Here is a 19,457-nt window from a genome sequence, read left to right as displayed (position 1 = left end):
TAGAATTTTGAGTTTAGACACGAGCTTGGAAAGGAAGTAGTGGAAACTTGGTTTGAAAAGAAAGTATCTTCGATGTGGTTATCTGCCTTATTTATAACTGTATGTTATAGCTGTATCGCATATCTAGAATCGGAAGTCACCAATAACAGAGTCGTACCGTATCTGTCACCTATACCTTGGGTAATTTTTTTGTATGTGAATGCTTTTTCCCTTTAGAGAGCGTTTCTTTTTCGATTTCATGATACCAAAGTCTCAGTCGTTCACTGACTACTGTAGCTCAGTGGTAGTGTGCTCACCGTGGTTCATCAGGTCTCTGGTTCGATCACAGCGCACGCCAAGTAGACTTTGTGGGGAACAAACACTGTGTACATGGGTTTGCTCGGGGTTCTGTTCTTTCCTTTATTTAATTCCACCGTTTCGTTCATTGTTTTCATTATAGTGGCCTTTGCGTTTTATTCATTTTCTCCATCTCCATCTTCATCTTCCTTGTCTCGGAGCATAATCATGAGACATTAAAGTTAAAAAAAAAAAAAAAAAGCACGGTGAATATGGCGAATTTTCAAGCACTTGTCTCTACCATGGTACTAATAGAATGATATTTTGCATTGTAATGCAAGATAATGGATATGCTTGTGTTTGGGAAATGCTTCAATTTCTTCGCATAGTACGAAATAGTATTTTCATTAAAATTGTGGTAGTACGTGACATTAATAGTTTGGAAATAAGAAAGTGCATAATGAAGTATTACATCCTGGAAACTCCGATATCAGCATCACTTCGCGATTCCCATACTGCCAGTTATCGAGCTCTGATAGGTTCGTACAACTTCGACCACATTTCGTCCAGCAGGTAATCAATCCTCTCAATAAATGCACTATCTTCTCTGTAGCAACATTTCAAGTGATCACTGCAAGGGTGTTGCAGAGCCGCTTCAGTAAGGCAGTAGCACGCATTGTGATGCAAATGGGCCATAACTAAACACGTATTTCTATGGCTAACTCACTCCCTGCTCATCATCGATTTATATCTGTTAATTATTAAATAAACTTGATGTAAAGAGTTTCGATACTAAGCTGCCTGGTACATGCCGAATTCTTAGGATAATTCATTCGTTTCTACATCCCCGTTTTAGTTTAGCGTCTCTTTAGTGCATATGAGACGAAACCTACTACTTCCGAACCACTATCGGATTTGTATCGAAGGTCAAATGTTCCTATCAGAATCGAATCCCGACCACACGCACAAAAAGCGCTGAGTGACATGGTGTCTGTTCAGTATGGAAACGCATCATTCCATGTGCTTCGATAAGGCTTCTCTTGCGTTCCTTCCACGCTATATCTTGATTTGAACCATATGTTTTGTTATTATTGTTGTTAATTGCTTTGAAGCACTACAATTACGAGTAGTATATGCGTCACTGTGAGGATTATATGCGTCAGTGTTACGAATTCTGTGTCACTGTTAGGAGGTCAAACTACTATAAATACATTAACGCAGATACCATCTAACACATTTTATTAAGATTAACATCTATATTGTGCCGTGGGAATCCTAAACGGATTTTTGTCTCTAGTATAATTTCAGTAATCAGTTCTGTTATCTTCGACGGCTGGTCAATATTGAATTCCTTCGGCTTTTACATTTTATCCAACTTAGTCCTTTTGCCACATAAAACACTAAAATTAGCAATAAGTTATTAAAATTTTAGTGATAACTACCTCACAACTAGGAGTATCAACAGAAACACAATCCCCAATCTACTCTTAACACGTGTTTCATACGATAAGAAATATTTCAATTCACTTGCATTTCCTTTAACCTTGCATCAACTTACACAAATCTGGCTATGCAGAAATCTAAAAAAAAATGTTTTTTTCTTTTACAATTTGAAGTCACAAAGGATTATGTTTATAATGAATCTGTTTGTAAGTAAGTCCCAATTCTTATTGAGGCTTCCTTTGCTCAAATTTAATATTCACTGTTTTGTTCTAATGCGGTATGACTCGAGAACATTTCTTTCTACTGGTGATGATTTCTTTTTTAATAACTTTTACCTCCTTTGGTTGCGTTTGTTTATACCTAGACGTTTTGATAAGCCAGAAACAACAGAATCCTGAATTTTTACGTCTCCTATATGTTCTTTTATGCTAATTCATGTATTTGTTTGTCATTTCAATGTAAGAACTATCACATTACCAAATGACTTGGTAAACGCCATGTATAGTGTAGTTCACAAAATAATTTTTGTAATCCGAAAATGTTTCTCAGTATTCAGGAGTGATTTGGAGCTAACCTGTATTTTTTTTCAACCTTGATTAGATTAAATGACAAAGCCAATATAAAAAGGAAATCCAATTACTTCTAGACTTCGCTGCAACTTTACCATGCCATTTTTCAATGTGACAGTTCTTAAATGGGAATGACTGAAACAAATATAGGAACTAGAATATGAACGCTTTACCACTGAGCCACCGTGATCCCAGAAATATTTTCGAGCCATACCAATTACACTAAAACACGAAACATTAAATTTAAACAAAGGAAATCGTGACAAAAATTGTGATTTAGTTATAAACAGCTTCATAGACATATTTGTGTAAGTTAATGCAGGGTTAAACAAGAAAATTAAAAAATAGAAGAACGCAGGTCAATTGAAGAGAAGTGGAACGTTTTATATTGTATGAAACACCTGTTCAAAGTACATTGTGGATTGCGTGTATGTTGATTCTTCTAGTTGTGCTTCGGTGGTCATTAAAATTTGAATAACGTACTGCTGATTTTAGTGTTTTATGTGGAGAACGGACTAAGTTGAATAAAAGTGTTAAAAAAGAAAAAAAATTAAAGCCGAAGCTCTTTGTTACTGACAAGCCGTCGAAGGTAATAGGATTGGTTGCCGAAATTATACTAGGAGTATAGATATCCGTTTAGGATTCCCGGGGCACATTATATAGTGAGGCTTTAGTTAATCTTTACAACAAATACAATCTGCTGTTATCAGAGTTTATTTTTCGTATACAACTCATGAGTAGTAAATATAAAAATATCATCTACATCAGATTGGCAGCAAGTGACATACTTTTGATGCCATGAAAGTTCGTTTTTGTAGATTTTGTGAAAAAAAAAACGCACGAAAATTTACCGTTAACTGTGTTTTTTGTTCGGCTTGATATGATCTATCGATTGGTTAAAACATGAAAGCGACGGGCCAGAGATCGAACCCAGCTCAATTTACCCATCATTAACTATCATGCTATCCAGTATCCAATTCGTCCGTAGTCCAACCATATTTTTTATTCTTGAGGTTGATGCTCAGCCGTTCAAGCCACGTACACGAAAGTTCCTGTTCTCACGAACACCTACGAAGGTGATTCAGAAAGTAATGCCTCCAAGTTGATACCTTTATTTGCGTTTGGCAGATAGCACCGATACAGGTATCAGTGGGAAGCTTGCAGTGCCAGCTGCAAATTGTAGTATCATTTTTTAACAGATTCCCCATTACGGGTAACAGACTTGCGTCAACGCGAAACAAGGTTTTTCATACTCTCGGCGAAGAATTGTAGTGGCTGCTGGCGACACCATTGCCTAACTGCTGCTTCCACCTTCGCGTCAGAAATGTAGCGTTGGCCCGTAAGGTGATCCTTAAGTTTGGAGAAGAGCCAAAAGTCGCAGGGTGCAAGATCCAGATTATAGGCAGGATGGGACAGAATGTCAACAACACCATGCCAGCAGATGGGACGACTTAGTTTTTTTTTTTTTCTGGCGGGGAAGGGGCGTGTGTTGGTACTCCATCGACAGACGTTTCGTTTCCGGGTGAAACAAGTGACATCCTATAGCTTAAATATCAGTGCATTGATGATAAACAGTTCAGAATGTTTGCAGTATTATTGACCCAGTAGTGGGTTTGGAGGCATTACTTTTTGAATAACCCTCGTGTTACAGTTGCAGATACCTAGAGAAAACAACTGCTTCCTCCATTTTTGAATACACGTATCTAATTCAACCTTAATGCGTGTTCTTTGATATATAATCATACAAGCACAATAAAAGTTGTATTCAATGATTGAGAACTAAACTCAAGAGTGAAAATGTGTAGCAGGTCTGATGGCGGACCAAATGGCGTAAAGCTTAGTTCAGTGGTTAAGCTGGGTTCGATCTCCAGTCCATCGCTTTTTCACTTGTTGAATATCATTAAGATTATATATGTTTTACTTCCATGTTGCAACATTTATTAGTATTTTGTTAAAATTTTTGTATCATTCTTTAATAACAACTTTCGTCTTTATTCACACAAAAAAATTACTTACCCAAAATTATCTAATTGTGTACGTTTCGACAAAAAAATGTATTGCCTTCGTTAGCACAAGTACTTCAGCAGGGTTCCTACCGAACTGGAATATTTGGAAATCCTAAAAAAGTTAGGGAATTCAGTTTACTCGTAAAAAGTCCTGGAAAAGTCTGGGAATTTCATAGAGCTGAAAAAACTTGCAAAAGTGAGAATTTTAAGTACTGATCTTTACTTCTCAGAACCCATTTCTCTTTTTGCCTTACCCGGCTATTTGATAGGGGATATTTTGTAAAAATAAATTAGTTTGTTTTGCAAAATCTCTACCCACACTCATACTATATACATGTACACCTTGTCTCAAAAAGGTTGAGCGCATTCTTTATTGGTGTTTTGAGGCAAAAATTTTCTAAGTCCAGCTTCGGGTATCTTCGGGAAAAAGTAAGCCAGGTTCGAACCTCCAAGCCAGCCTTTGCAATCGGGAAAAAGTTTGCAGATGTGTTTTTCTTCTTTTAAATATAATAAGACTTGTTACCAAGTGTTTAAAAAAGCAACATTGATTGAAATACTTAATGATACAATATTTCGAAACCTTTTTTTTTAATCTCAGCACATGCTTGTTTGTCATTTAGCTCTCCATACGTAATGGAACATTTAAATACGTTAACGAATCTTTCCATATGTAAAAGAATGCTCAAAGTTAAGAAATAGAACATAATTATCGCCTGAGTACTAAAATAAAAGTCAAAGTAGAACAGAAACAGCGTTTGTAATGGATATGAATGTCATAATTATCTTGAGATCCGTTATACATCGCTAGAAGGTTGTGTTAGCTCATTGGTAAGCTGTCGGGTTTCAAATCATAAGGTTGAGGGTTCGAATCCCGTCTAGGCTAATCCTTTTTTTAAAATTATATTTTCCGCAATGCATGAAAAATTATATAAAATAATTACATTAGAATACATAAGTTGTGTATATATAACATAATCATTGCACAACATAGTAATTATTATGTTTAAAATATAACATCTGAGATAATTTTCACAGTAGGTCGGTATTATATATGAGGATGTAAATACAAGTTAGGAAAATCATTTAATAGCAATAAATAAGTTATGTAGTGTATTTATTTGCATCTATTTGTCATACAGATGTATGACAAATATTCTCATGAATGATATCAATATTCTCATTACAGCATGTCATTTACATTCGTGAAATACAATATATTCCTACGGATATAGAAAGTGTATAAACAGAGTATCCAAAGTCGTATCCTGCTTCAAGACACATAACTTTTCCCGATCCCCTTAACGTCACGGGAAGAAACACAAATTCTCTTTAGAACGGAATGTCGTTACTTAGAGTCTCATTCGAATACGTTGAATATGCTTTTGTATATTCATCTCTCTCTCTCTCTCTCTCTCTCTCTTTCGCTTTGTTTATGTGTGTGTGTGTGTGTGTGTTGCGGGGTGATGGACTACATAATGATGAAAAGATGCGGGTTTTCTTCAAGGGCGCCGATCCTGAGGGGGCCCGGGCTCCCCAAAACTCATGTGGGCTCCCTATTGTATTTATGAATATACAATATTTGACATAATTAGAGTGCAATTTGTCTTAAAATCCTGATATATATACCTTCTGCATCTGAATGCCCTCCCCCCCCAAATTTACAGAGAAATCGGTGCCCTGGGTTTTCTTGCGTTACGTGAGTGATCCGGGATTCCAGGTCGGAATGTCAGGGGATTCTGGTATGGCTCAAAGTACTGTCTATGACTACCTGAAAATGGATTGTTTCCGGAAGTGTGCGTAATATACAAACAGGAAAGGCAGAGTGGCAAGAACAATATACATTTCCGGGTGCTATCGGAGCACTTGACTATACACAAGTGGCATTAAAGAAACCTAGTATTTTGAAGAGTAATACGTTAATAGGAAGAGCTATTTCGTGGCTAAGCGGTTAGCGTACATGCCTTTGGCATAGGAGACCCGCGTTCGATTCCCGGCAGGAGCTCATGTGGTTTGGATTCCACGTTAATCAGTGGGTTCTGTCTCATATAGGCACGCTACTGAAAAGGACGTTAAACTAATAATCAACTCAACTCAACGTTGATAGAAAGGGTGTATAAGGGTGTATACATGAGAATGTATTTAGTTTATGTCAAGGCGAAAGGGGACACGTATGGTGTGGAAAACGCAATCAGATGGACGTGATTTATGACGTGGGTGGCTGGACTTTTTAAAAAAGAAAACAAAGGAGCCAAGTGTCTGATTTTGTTCTTAAAGCCAAACAATCTACAAAGACCTTGGATAACACGTGATATGCGCTTGTCGTGTTAATCTTGATATTGCTGGATTCCAATCAACATCCATCAGCTCAAATAGGTTCATTCCCATGGTTTTAGTATTACTTTCTTCTTTCCCGTTTTTTTTAATTGTTTTCTTCTTTTTTATTTTTCTTTTATTCTCGCTCGAATATTAAAGATTCTCTTTTGAATTTGTGTCTCAGTCGTAGATGTATTTGATATTTCGGTGCATTTCACTGTAATTACATTCAAAGCTTCGGCTTTCCTTCGTTTACTTTCTGGTAGCTGTGACTTTGAAAGTACCACTGGAAACTCTTTTACAATATCCACAAATGCACTTTGATTGAAGCTATCGTTGCTACTTGCCCCTTCCATGGCTTTTAAGATACTACGCCATAGATTAAAAACAACGAAATGACTGCGCGATGAATGGGAGAAATGAGTAATCACTTCTTTTATTGATACGACTCAGTGCTACGTGCAGAGGAAGCGCGAGTAAACGTTCATAAATCTGGAGCAGACTAGACCTGAGTAGTGGCTTGTTTTATTGATACGAAATTGAGGGAGGAGATTACTCCAGCTGTAGTTACTCCGATTCTCGAGCAGGACTTCTCAGGAGTAGTTACTTATTTTTATTGATATCACCCATTGTCATCGAATACCAGAAATTGAAAATCGTGTTTCTTCAGATTGGGTTTGCGTGTTCATGTTAGCTCACTGGTAGAGTACGGACTTGCCAATAAAGAGGTCTTGAGTTCAAAGCCTACAGCTAATTATCATTCTTTTGTTGGTAGGATTGCACAGAAATCGGATACAAGGAGTGGTTTACTTCTAGAAATATTTTCAGAAGCGTTTAAGTAGCCCTGAAAAGGGCTGTTTTCGGGAGTTAAGGCGGGGACATTAATATTGTGTCCAAGACCCTTCTGAATTTATTACACGCTCCATTCTTCTGGGCATGGAATCTATTACATGGGTGACAAATCTATCTCCTTCCCCTACCTCCAGCCATGCTTCGGAAACAAGATGCCACAGGTCATCCTGAGTTCTTGGTGGATCTGCCTCAGGCCAACTTTCCCTTAGAGTACGCTTCACTTCTGCCCACATATTTTGCATGAGATTGAGGTCTGCTCCACGAGCGGCCAGTCGATTAAATCAATCTCAGGGTGCCCTGCGAACCATTCCTGAATCACACGGAAAGTATGTATTGGCGACTGGTATTGCTGGAACTGAATTACACCATCAGGCTGAAATACTCGTACAGATAGCACCATGATATTACTGATAATGTCTAAGTACTGAGCATTGTCCAGATGTCCTTCAATTCTATGAAGCTGTCCTGCTCCGCGACTAGAAATCCAACCCCAACATAAAATAGATACATGGCCACTGCGATTGCAAGCAGCCACATATCCATGGTCATATCGGGTGCCTCTCGGACGATACACAAAACGGCGTCCCTCCTTTGATGTTGTGAATATGGACTCATCTGAGAAAACTACGTTTTCCCAATTGAGACCCACATTCGCCTGTGCAAACGCGAGACGGTAAATTTTGTGGTCGCCTGAGAGTTTTTCCTACACGGCAGCAACACGGCCACGTAACCCAGCATGAAGAAGCCTTCGCAGAGCTGTATGCTTACTACCAGGAAAGAGAGAAACTTCCCTTAGCTGTCTAGACGTCCTTAGTGGGTCTAACCGGGCTTCGTTTACTAATCTCGCATCTTGGGCTTCGGTTGACACATGCGGACGACCAGGAGATCGTAAATTATCAGTCTGACCTGTAGCACCATATTTCCGAATCCATCGCCTTCCTGTAGAGGCCGGGACACCTACTCGCTTGCTAGCTGCAGTTGCAGAATAACCTTCCAACTCCATAAAGTAATTACTGCTGTACGTCTATCCATAGTTACCAATGTTCTGAGCTGTGAGAAGGAAGCAATAGGTAAAAGCTAGTACCTGACGTGTGATTGGTTACTTGCACGACACGCCTATTGTGGGGAATAGCGTTGCCAGATCTAGCATAATGATGCTAGATCTAGCATAATTTGCATGTCTCTAGCATCTAGCATTTTGCTTTTAGCATCCTGCCCAAATCTAGCACAATTTCAGCAAGTTTATCGAAAAGCCGTAAAACCTGGAGATGAGAAAGAAGTTGGTCGTGGGAAGAAAAAGAACGGCAGAAATGTATCCTCTTCCATTGATTCATACAGTCGGTAAACCATACAGGCAGTCTTATTTTTCGAAGTAAGTTCGAAACGTCTTTGGGCTTTTTTGTGGCTCCACCCAGGGTTTTCTAATCCTTTAACTCCGACGCGTGGGCGGAGCTATGGGGGCCATTCTTCCCCCAACTTTTTGACAACTTCATCTTTATTTCTGACTTCATGATCATATTTATTCCTGAAATGACAGCTCCGAGACCGACCAAAAATCTGCCCCCCCCCCCCCCAGCAGACGATTCCCAACTCCGCTTATGCTGCGAAGTAATTTTCTTTCAAAATATGTAAACAAAAACTTTGCATTCATTTATACGACATATACGCCATTGAATCTGGCAACGACTGCATTAATTATTATTATTATTATTATATAATAATGTAATCAATTGTGTACACCTCCTATAATTGGAGAGATCTCTCTGTTGGAGGAAATAAATAAATAAATAAATAAATAAATAAATTTAGTTGAGTTAAAATTTTGGTGCGTGAAGTATTGAGTTCTATCCATGCATTCTTGCTCTCTGTGTATTTTAAGTTACGTTATCGTATCTCAACTTCGTTTTTTCAAACTCCTGAATTAGTAATTATGAGGATCTGGCATAATTTGACCGAATCTAGCATAAGTTCGATCAGGTTTTGGAATAATTCCGAGCTGTGAGTCTGGCAACGCTGGTGGGGAACGACTTGGTCAACGACTCGCGAAAGAAATCTGAAAATGGTGCGCCGTAATAATAATATTAAAAACAGTTTTTATAAAGAAATATTAATACATACGAAAAGCTGTTTAAAGAATGAATTGTTATACTGACTTTACACGTATAAAAACATATACCATATACCAAACAGATTGAGCAATATGATGATAGCTGTTTTGAGACAAACACTTTCGAAGTCCAACTTCGGGTATCTTCGGAAAACAGTAAACTAAAGCTGCTGGTTCGAACCTCCAAAGCCAACCTTAGTAATCGGGAAACGATGTACAGATATGTTTTTCCTTCTGTTAAATATAATAAAACATGTTGAAATGGTATTAAGTGTAGAAAAAAGTAACATTGAAATACTTAATGATACAATATTTCGAGACTATGTATTCACACTCTCGTTTCGTCATTGTGATTTCCATACGGAAAAGAGCATTTACGTATGAGCTCAGTTATATTTCAGAAGCAGCTTCCGAAAAGCGGTCCTGTTAGCTCAGTGGTACACCACCGAGCGCTAAAATCGTGAGTTCGATACCCGTTCAGGTGAAATTCTTTTATGATATTCTACTTTCCTCAATGCATGAAAATTATGTAAAATAGTTACATTACAATTCATCAGTTGTATATATCAGTTGAATATATATATTCATATCATCAGTTGTATATATCAGTTGAATATATATATTCATATCATTTCACGACATAAGTAATTCTTATCTTTAAAATATAACATCTGAGGTATTGACAGAACGTCGGTGTGTTATGTGTGAATATTGAATACAAATTTAAAAAATCGTGTAATAGCAATAAATAAGTTATGTAATGTATTTATTTGCAGCTACTTTCATCGCAGATAACTTCTCAATATTCGCATTACAGCATTTAGGTAGAGCATATCGAAAATCGGATCGTGGTCCAAGACAAAAAACTAGCTAGCCCCAAACTGTCACGCAAGAAATTCGCGAATCGCAAAAGTAAAGCGGCAATTCCTTAATCGCTCTCTCTCATATCTCTCTTATCTGCATTTATACACATAAAAGTGTATGTATGTATGTTCCAACATAACTCATGTATGCCTAGAGCAGGGTATCTCAACCTGGGAGTCGCGGCCCCTAGGGAATCGCGAAGATAGGCGGAAGAGATAAATGTAGTTAGAATCTAATACCAGAAATTATTTTTAAATATTATTTTTAAATATTATTTTTAATTTTGTTCTGATAAGCATACTTTTATTTTTTATACACACTGTAAAGAACAATAAAAAATAAGTCTACTGAACATTTTCAAAGGGTGTAGAATTCGTGTTACTATTCGGTTCAAAGTCTCTTGTCGTCGCGAATTCTGTCGAGAAATTTGAAGCTTAAAATATACAAAACGATAATCATGCCTGTTGTTCTGTATGGTTGCGAAACATGGTCGCTTACTCTGAGGGAAGAACATAGACTGAAAGTATTTGAGAACAAGATCCTTAGACGAATATTCGGACCCAAGAGGAACGGGAATGGGGAATGGCGGAAACTTCATAACGAGGAACTACATAATTTATACGGTTTACCCAACATTGTCAAGTCTAGAAGGCTTAGGTGGGCAGGTCATGTAGCTAGAATGGAAGAAAGTAGAAACGCTTTCAAAATCTTGACTGGAAGACCAATCGGAAAACGACCATTAGGAAGACCTAGGCGCAGATGGGAGGACAATATTAAGATGGATCTCGCTGAGATAAGAATACAAAGTAGAAACTGGATCCAATTGGCTAAGGATAGAAGTCAGTGCAGAGCTTTTGTGAACGCGGCATTGAACCTCCGGGTTCCATAGGCCATAGAGTTAGTTAGTTAGTAGAGTTGTTTAAAAATGAATTTAAATCAAAGAGGTATGATATAAAACTAATGAGAACTGTATATAGAAATACTAGAAAAATACACATGCAACAAAACCTGCACATTGAAATACAATTAAAATTAAAACCTAATGAGATACCTAAGCATGGTGTAATTTCACTAGTGCAGCAATGTCCGGTTCAATCTTCATGACGAACATTATCAAACCATTTTCAACTGATAAGCGATTTCTTATCTTTGTTTTAATGTTTACCATAAAAAAACACACTTTCACACAAGTGCGATATAGCAAATGGAATTATTACTTTTAAAGCAGCAATCCCCAGACCAGGATATTCTTCTCTCCTCATCAGGCAGAACTTGTCCAAGTCTTCGTTACAAAAAAGTCCAAGTCCTCGTTACAGTTGCAAAGACTTGTCGCATGATCATTCTATTATTTGGTCAAGAAGTTGTGGGCTTAGATCGGATACGTTAATGGCCTCTTCAATGAAGGAGTTTAACATCCATCTTGAACCAGCACCTTCGACATTGGGAATATAGATATTACAGTTACTGTATCCACTGTCAGTGCCGGGCGCCGAAAAAAGGGGCCACACATTTCGGAGGAAGTGTGTTACTCATGTTAGGAAAGTACATGTGCACATGTGTAAAATAGAAGGAAAAACGTAATAAAATGTGCTCAAAATTAAGGAAAGGTAGGGTTTATTTTGAAAATGTTATTGAGCTTCGTGCCAACCATGGTGGCGCTTCGTAGCTAGTCTGTCGACGTCACTCATATATACGGTGACATCGTACTATACTCTCGCCCCGGGCACTGATTTTCCATGGCACTGTTCACTATAAACAAAAAAATGGATTCTACCATTATAGAAATAGGTAAAACAAATTATAAAAGGGTCGCTGGCAAGAGCGTGTGATAAAAGGGGATCGTGATAGGAATTAGATTGAGAACCACTGGTCTAGAGTAATTTTAACCACATTTCTTATAGTTTCAAAAAGATTGCTGTCGGGTTACCTATGGTGAATGGGAGGGGGATACATATAAAAGATTGCTAGAAAATGATCGATATTAGATTCATAGTTTTCGGGGTCGCTTAGATAAATAGTGAGACTTTCAATTTCGCTTAACTCCGATTAAGCTCTCATTAGTAGGGATGGGCACGAACGACTTTCCTTTGAAACTCGACTCGACTCGAAACAGACATCTTTGAGGTCTACTCTTGGACTCGGCGCGAAAAATATCTTCCAACTCGACTCGGATTAGAGTCAAGTCGAACCAAAACGAGCCAAATCCTGTGTGTAGTCCTACCTAGACAATACATAGACAATAATTATTCTATCATCAATTATACTACTATTACTACAAATAATAATAATAATAATAATAATAATAATAATAATAATAATAATAATAATAATAATAATAATTATTATTATTATTATTATTATTATTATTATTATTATTATTATTATTATTATTATTATTATTATGACAACACCGTGTACAAACATGAACAATAGATGGTTAGTAAAGGAATACTAAAAGCTAGTTGACTGCCGACGTCGGTAGTCATGAACTCTACAAGGCAAAGACATCGTTCATTACTCTAAGCTGTAAGCGTCGGTGGACTACAGATGGTCAACTATTGACCTCTCGCCAGAAATTGGTGGCCCCGCAGCGACGATCCGTGGTGGCCCAAGTTCCATTTTGAAAACTTTAGCACCAGCAGCAGAGACGCGATGAAACGCCAACGAACCACAAAATTACTCTCCCGAAATATGTCAAAATGCCTATATGTGTGTTTTGTTTATATTTAGCTGAATCAAAAAAACACAAAACAAATACCCGGGGTGGACGCAAACTATCAATATTACGATTACTAGGCACGTGTTCTCCTGACTTCCCCACGGAAACGATCATAAAAAGCTTGGTTGTTGAAGGATAAATCATTGACGTCTTAATTTAGCCAATCAGACAAACCACTTCATCTCGAGTTCTAGAAGGTGATACCGTGAACCGTTTCAGATTTATTGCTTCCTGGTGGAGTACTATCCATGAGCAAAATTTGAGCATAATAGCCGACATACATCTTCGGTCCCTCTTATCTTTAGTACAATTTTAACCAGAGATGGTGTGGGTCAATGAAAATTTGATCCACGACCCACCATGACCCACTATCACCCACCACCCAAATGCCCCATTGGCCCACTCTGACCCATCAACCATCGTGATCCACTCTGACCCACCACCAACTATGAACCACTCTGAACCATTGCGACCAACTCCGAACCACCAAAACCCATCGACATCAACTCTGACCGATGGCCCACGTCCTCTTCTCCATTGACTAAAGAGGTTACACTTGTAATAAAACAAGACTGTGAAATTATCACTTATCGGAGTTTGAATTTCTACCGTCAATGGCTCAAGCACCTCTCTGTTACAATACTGGTGGGTCTGACCTTTACGATATATAATGGCAAAGTGTTTCTCATCTTCCAAATTAAAATGAATTTAAATTTATCATATATATATATTTCTTTGTTGCCTTACAGACACATTTCAGTAGAAAATAGGGTGAAATTTGAAAGTTTCAAATCAAGGAAAAGTAGACCAACGTAAAAAAAAAAAAAAAAAAAAAAAAGAGAGAGAGAGAGAGAGAAACTAATTTTCTATATAATTAAGCATGCCGTACTAATTGAAAATGCCAATGTAATTAAGTTTAGAATACAAATTTTATGGCCATTTTTCTCTAACTTTATGGCACCAGCTTCAGCAATTATAAATAGAAAGCAGTGGGTATAAAATTCAAAAAGAACTTTAGTTTGCATTACTCAATTTGTTTCTCAACTAATATCAATCGTTTTCGATTATTTTTACAAATCAACCCACTACCAATTTCCAATATATAGAAAATGCACCCCCGTCCCCCGGCTCATAAAAGATAATTTTAAAAAATGCCAGGACATATTTTCTTTATTTTTAATAAAGAGTTATATGTTGAATTTCAGCTCTCAGTTGAACGGCTTGTAAGATACTAAATTTTTCGCAAAAATTCGGACTTCTACTCCCCCTAAGGATATGTATTATAATGAAAGTGACACGCGTATGGTAACTTCCCAGTTGGGAATGGAGCCTGATTATATACCAAACGTCAATTCATTTGACTTTGCAATTTGACCGTGATGATTACGCAGACATAGTTACTTTCAATTTTTTATGATACATATCCTTATTTCATATGTTACAGATGATTCAAAAATATTTTTTCAAGCAGTTAGCTCCTCTAGAATCTCACAGGCTGCATCCCAAAATCCAACTCCTACTATCCTATGACAATCCAAAAGTGACTGAACTTTTTTTTATTAGAAACAAATGACAAAAGAAAAATGGAGATCTTGAAAGTAAAATGTAGAAAAGCTCGGTGCCCCCAATAACTACATATTTCTCCACCCCTTCATCCCGAACTTAAAAATAAAACTTAATTCGAATATGGTTAATTAGTGAATTTATTACAGTTAAATTCCACTCACTACATGCTACAGCTACAACTATGTAACAAAAAATAACAACTGTGAAACATGTTCTGAATTACTATTAGATTTCTTATGCTATTATTAAACATATTAAAATAGTAAAAGAGGATTGTTCGTGAAATAGTATATTTGCTCTTGATTTATAACTTTTTCATACGGAAAAATTAAAATATTATTCAAGTTTTAAACTTTGCACTCTGCAAATATGTTGCCCTCTAGGCAATGGGACTAATGTGAAATGTGGACTAATGTGGACTAATAGGAAATGCTGCACTGTTAGCGGCGCTGAAAACTTACGATTCGATTCTAATATCGAATGATTTCGATATCTTTATGTCGCTACGTAACCACCCTGGGTGCTAATGGAAGCTTAATTGGACTTGAATTGAAAGTAGAACTATTCACCTAAGCGACCACGAAACTATAGATTCGATACTAATATCGACCCGTTTCTAGCATTTTTGATATGTATCCCGACAGTACTCTTTTTCCAGACTGTAAGAAATATAGTTAAAATTGCTCTAGATATATCAGAATTATGTTGAAATACACACATAAATCCACTTTTATATTCTGTATAAATAGAGAGTGAGCGAGCGAGCGAGCGAGAGAGGGCGACTCAAGGCATAACCACCTCCACATTGCAAAAGCATATATCAGGAATTGAATTGAAAATCTATGTAAAGACTTTCTGCTGTGGCATGCTTCATAAGGACAATTCCAGTCTGCTCACGTGACCTTTGGGGTTCATGAATTTTTTTGCGAGCGTTCCGACTTTGGATTCTCTGTTTATACCTTCTGTTTATGCATCCAATAACTTTTCAAAAACATAAATGACATTCTGTATTATGAATGTTGAGAATTACCCTCTATATGACAAATAGCTGCAAATAAATACACTACATGATTTATTTATTGCTATTGAACGAGTTTCTTAACTTGTATTTACATCCTCATATATAATACCGACCTACTGTGAAAATTATCTCAGATGTTATATTTTAAACATAATAATTACTATGTTCTGCAATGATTATGTTATATATACACAACTTATGTATTCTAATGTAATTATTTTATATAATTTTTCATGCATTGCGGAAAATATAATTTTAAAAAAAGGATTAGCCTAGACGGGATTCGAACCCTCAACCTTATGATTTGAAACCCGACAGCTTACCAATGAGCTAACACAACCTTCTAGCGATGTATAACGGATCTCAAGATAATTATGACATTCATATCCATTACAAACGCTGTTTCTGTTCTACTTTGACTTTTATTTTAGTACTCAGGCGATAATTATGTTCTATTTCTTAACTTTGAGCATTCTTTTACATATGGAAAGATTCGTTAACGTATTTAAATGTTCCATTACGTATGGAGAGCTAAATGACAAACAAGCATGTGCTGAGATTAAAAAAAAAGGTTTCGAAATATTGTATCATTAAGTATTTCAATCAATGTTGCTTTTTTAAACACTTGGTAACAAGTCTTATTATATTTAAAAGAAGAAAAACACATCTGCAAACTTTTTCCCGATTGCAAAGGCTGGCTTGGAGGTTCGAACCTGGCTTACTTTTTCCCGAAGATACCCGAAGCTGGACTTAGAAAATTATTGCCTCAAAACACCAGTAAAGAATGCGCTCAACCTTTTTGAGACAAGGTGTACATGCATAGTAGATGAGGAACCCATTGTCAGAAATTTTTTAAGTATTACATATAGACCTGGAAATTTGTAAATTGTGAAATGGCAAACCTGGAAAATTCAGGAAATTCGTACTCGCCAAATAAGAGGATTCTGGTAAGGCATTTTAATGCACAGTTACGAATTTTGTCAATATAAATATGGTAACCATTGAAGTAGAAATACATAATATAGGTACAAGAATAATTTTTAAAAAGTCTACTGGAACTATGAAAAGTAATAAAGAAGATAGTCAAGGGGATGTAGTTACACAGACAACGTTAGGTTCTGAAAGAATTTTTGCTGAGGAAGGCAATAATTTTTTTGCCTAAAGATACACAATCGGATAATTCTAGATGCGTTTGGAGTATTTTTATTTATTTATTTATTTTATGAATATTGAATGTGTGTCCAATTAAATCGAGTAGCAAACATGTATCTTTGTTATCTGCCACAGAATGACCAAAATTACACATATGTGTATCCATGTATGAAGCAAGTTTTTAATGCAAACAAGTATATTTATGCTAACTACCTGTTTAAAGTTTGAGATATACGCAACCATTGTAAATAGTTATAATTTAGTATATTTTATTAATGCTAGTCGTTAGTATTCTAATAATACTAACTATTCTAGTGATATGAAGTATTTTGAAATGCAACTGTCATTTTTCACAGGATTAACTTAGTGCTAGATAGAAAGCTTGTAGTGACTAGATTGGTCAATGATCAGATAGTTAGTTGGTGATATGGTAGAAAAATATTAAGAAGCAGAACTCAGTCCGCCTTATGCAGAGTCGTTTTGACGTATGATTAGTGTCATACTAAAGGACTGACTACTGCAGGAAATATATGTTAGTCGAACTCTTTAGTATGACACTAATCACGCGTCACAACGACTCTGCATAAGCCCCAATAACTTTATATAGTGATAATTATTTTATCAAGGTAAAAAAAAATCGATATTCAAGGGATCAGTGGAAATATTTCGTTGAGAATAGGGTAAAATAATATACGAAGAGTGTTATAAAATCATTTCTTTTCCAGATTTACTATGTATAAGCCTAAAATGATGTTCATTGGGTTGGTTTATTATTTGGAATTTGACGTCCTTTTTCAGCACCGAGGCTATATGAGACGGGACCAGCTGCTAACCATTTCTTTCCACCGAGCATTCCGAGGATAGTTTGCCTACCGGAAATCGAACCCAGGAGCACGCAATTAGTCATTTTGCCATGAAGGGACACTTCCTGTGATTGATGCAGTTAAAGTATCTAGTACTTTCGGGTCTGGCAAAACCTGGATACCATGTTGAAAGCATCCACATTGTTACGTTTTTTTTTTTTTTCTTTCTTTCTTTCTTCCTTTTTTTCGACATTCGAGGCTTTATTGTGAAAGATGGTTATACATTTACGATTAAAAATATTGTCCATCGCTGGCCATTACTTCCTCCCATCTTTCGGGCAGCGTACGAATCTCGCGTAGAAGAAACTGCTCATCCTTTGAGGGGAGCCACGTATCGATCCAATTTTTAACTTCCTCATTAGAACGTAAGTGCTGGTCAGCTGACACCGTGTGTCATTGATCGAAACAAATTATAAAGGCAGCAATGCCTGGAGAATACGGCGGGTGAGGCAGAACTTCTCATTTCAGCGTTTCCAAGTGTTTTGACCGACTTTGCGACATGGTGTCGAGCATTGTCATGTTGCACAATCACTTTATCGTGTGTCTCGTTGTATTGCGGCTGTTCGTCTTTCTATGCTCTGCTTAAACGTATTAATAGCCTTCGATACAGATCGTCTGTGATTGTTTCAGTCGGTTTTAGCAACTTGTAATACACTACGCCGAGCTAGTCCCACCAAATACAGAGCATAAATTTGGAACTGTAAATATTCGGTTTGGCCGTCGACGTGGAAGCATGGCCGTGGAGTCCCCATGATTTTCTGTGCTTTGGGTTATCGTAATGAACCCATGTTTCGCCCTCAGGCACAATGCAATGCAGAAATCCCTTCCGTCTTTGCCTTTCAAGCTGCTGTTCACAAGCAAACAAACGCCGTTCAACATCTCTCGGCTTCAGCTCGTACGGCACTCAATTTCCTTGTTTCTGAATCATTCCCATGGCTTTGAGGCGTTTTGAAACGACTTATTGAGTCGCTCCTAATGATCCTGTCAATTATTCTTGGATTTAACACGAGTCTTCAAGAAATAATGCCTCCAATCCTGCATCTTTGAAAACCTTCTGTCTTCCACCGCCATGCTAGTCTTCGATGTCAAAGTCACCGTTGTGAAGCGTTGAAACCACTCATGATACGTTCTTTCACTAATAGCGGTCTGCACCACAGAATTCTTTATATTGAAGCAGGAAATTAAAACCTCTCGCAAATGGCGAGATTTTGGCTCGTAAACCTACATTTTCAATCCAGAATAACTTTACGATGCGGACACAAATCGACTAATGTTTTGATGAGATTATCTTGACATATGTCCAAGCTTATTCCATGACGTCTGTTTATTTCCTACATCTGCATCTGTTTATTTCGATCGCCTTTTACCGCTAGAGTCATCTATTGGAAAAAAATTGGATAACAATTTGGACTTTTTAAGCATTACCTATGGATTGTAATATTTCTTGATTGTCTTACCGTCCTTACTGTTCATCACACGCGACATTCCGATAATCAACCCTTTTTATTCATTCGTGAGAGTGAGAAAGTCTCAAACTTTCAGTTTTATTAGCTAATGTCAATATGTGCATCATCATATAGTGTACAATCCGCGGCAAAAAACCTGCAACATGAGCATATAAGTTTATTGTGAAATGACGAAGTCTTCTGCTCCAAAATAAGTGTGCACGGGAGGAGGCCGAGGTTTATCCTGGCGTGATTCGTTCC

The 19,457-nt window shown here is 37.1% G+C and overlaps 1 protein-coding gene across 3 annotated transcripts in view; it reads left to right on the top strand.

The window, feature by feature from the left end:
- Positions 1-19,457, top strand: part of LOC145686475 (uncharacterized) — a 134,857-nt gene that overhangs the window by 91,460 nt on the left and 23,940 nt on the right. The gene's annotated exons all lie outside the window — the stretch shown is intronic.

The sequence above is a fragment of the Thermobia domestica genome, chromosome 5 (genome assembly GCF_964235325.1).
Source record: "Thermobia domestica chromosome 5, izTheDome1.hap1.1, whole genome shotgun sequence".
Taxonomy (NCBI): domain Eukaryota; kingdom Metazoa; phylum Arthropoda; class Insecta; order Zygentoma; family Lepismatidae; genus Thermobia; species Thermobia domestica.
The sequence above is the reverse complement of the archived record's forward strand: the minus strand, read 5'-3'. Positions and strand labels throughout refer to the sequence as shown.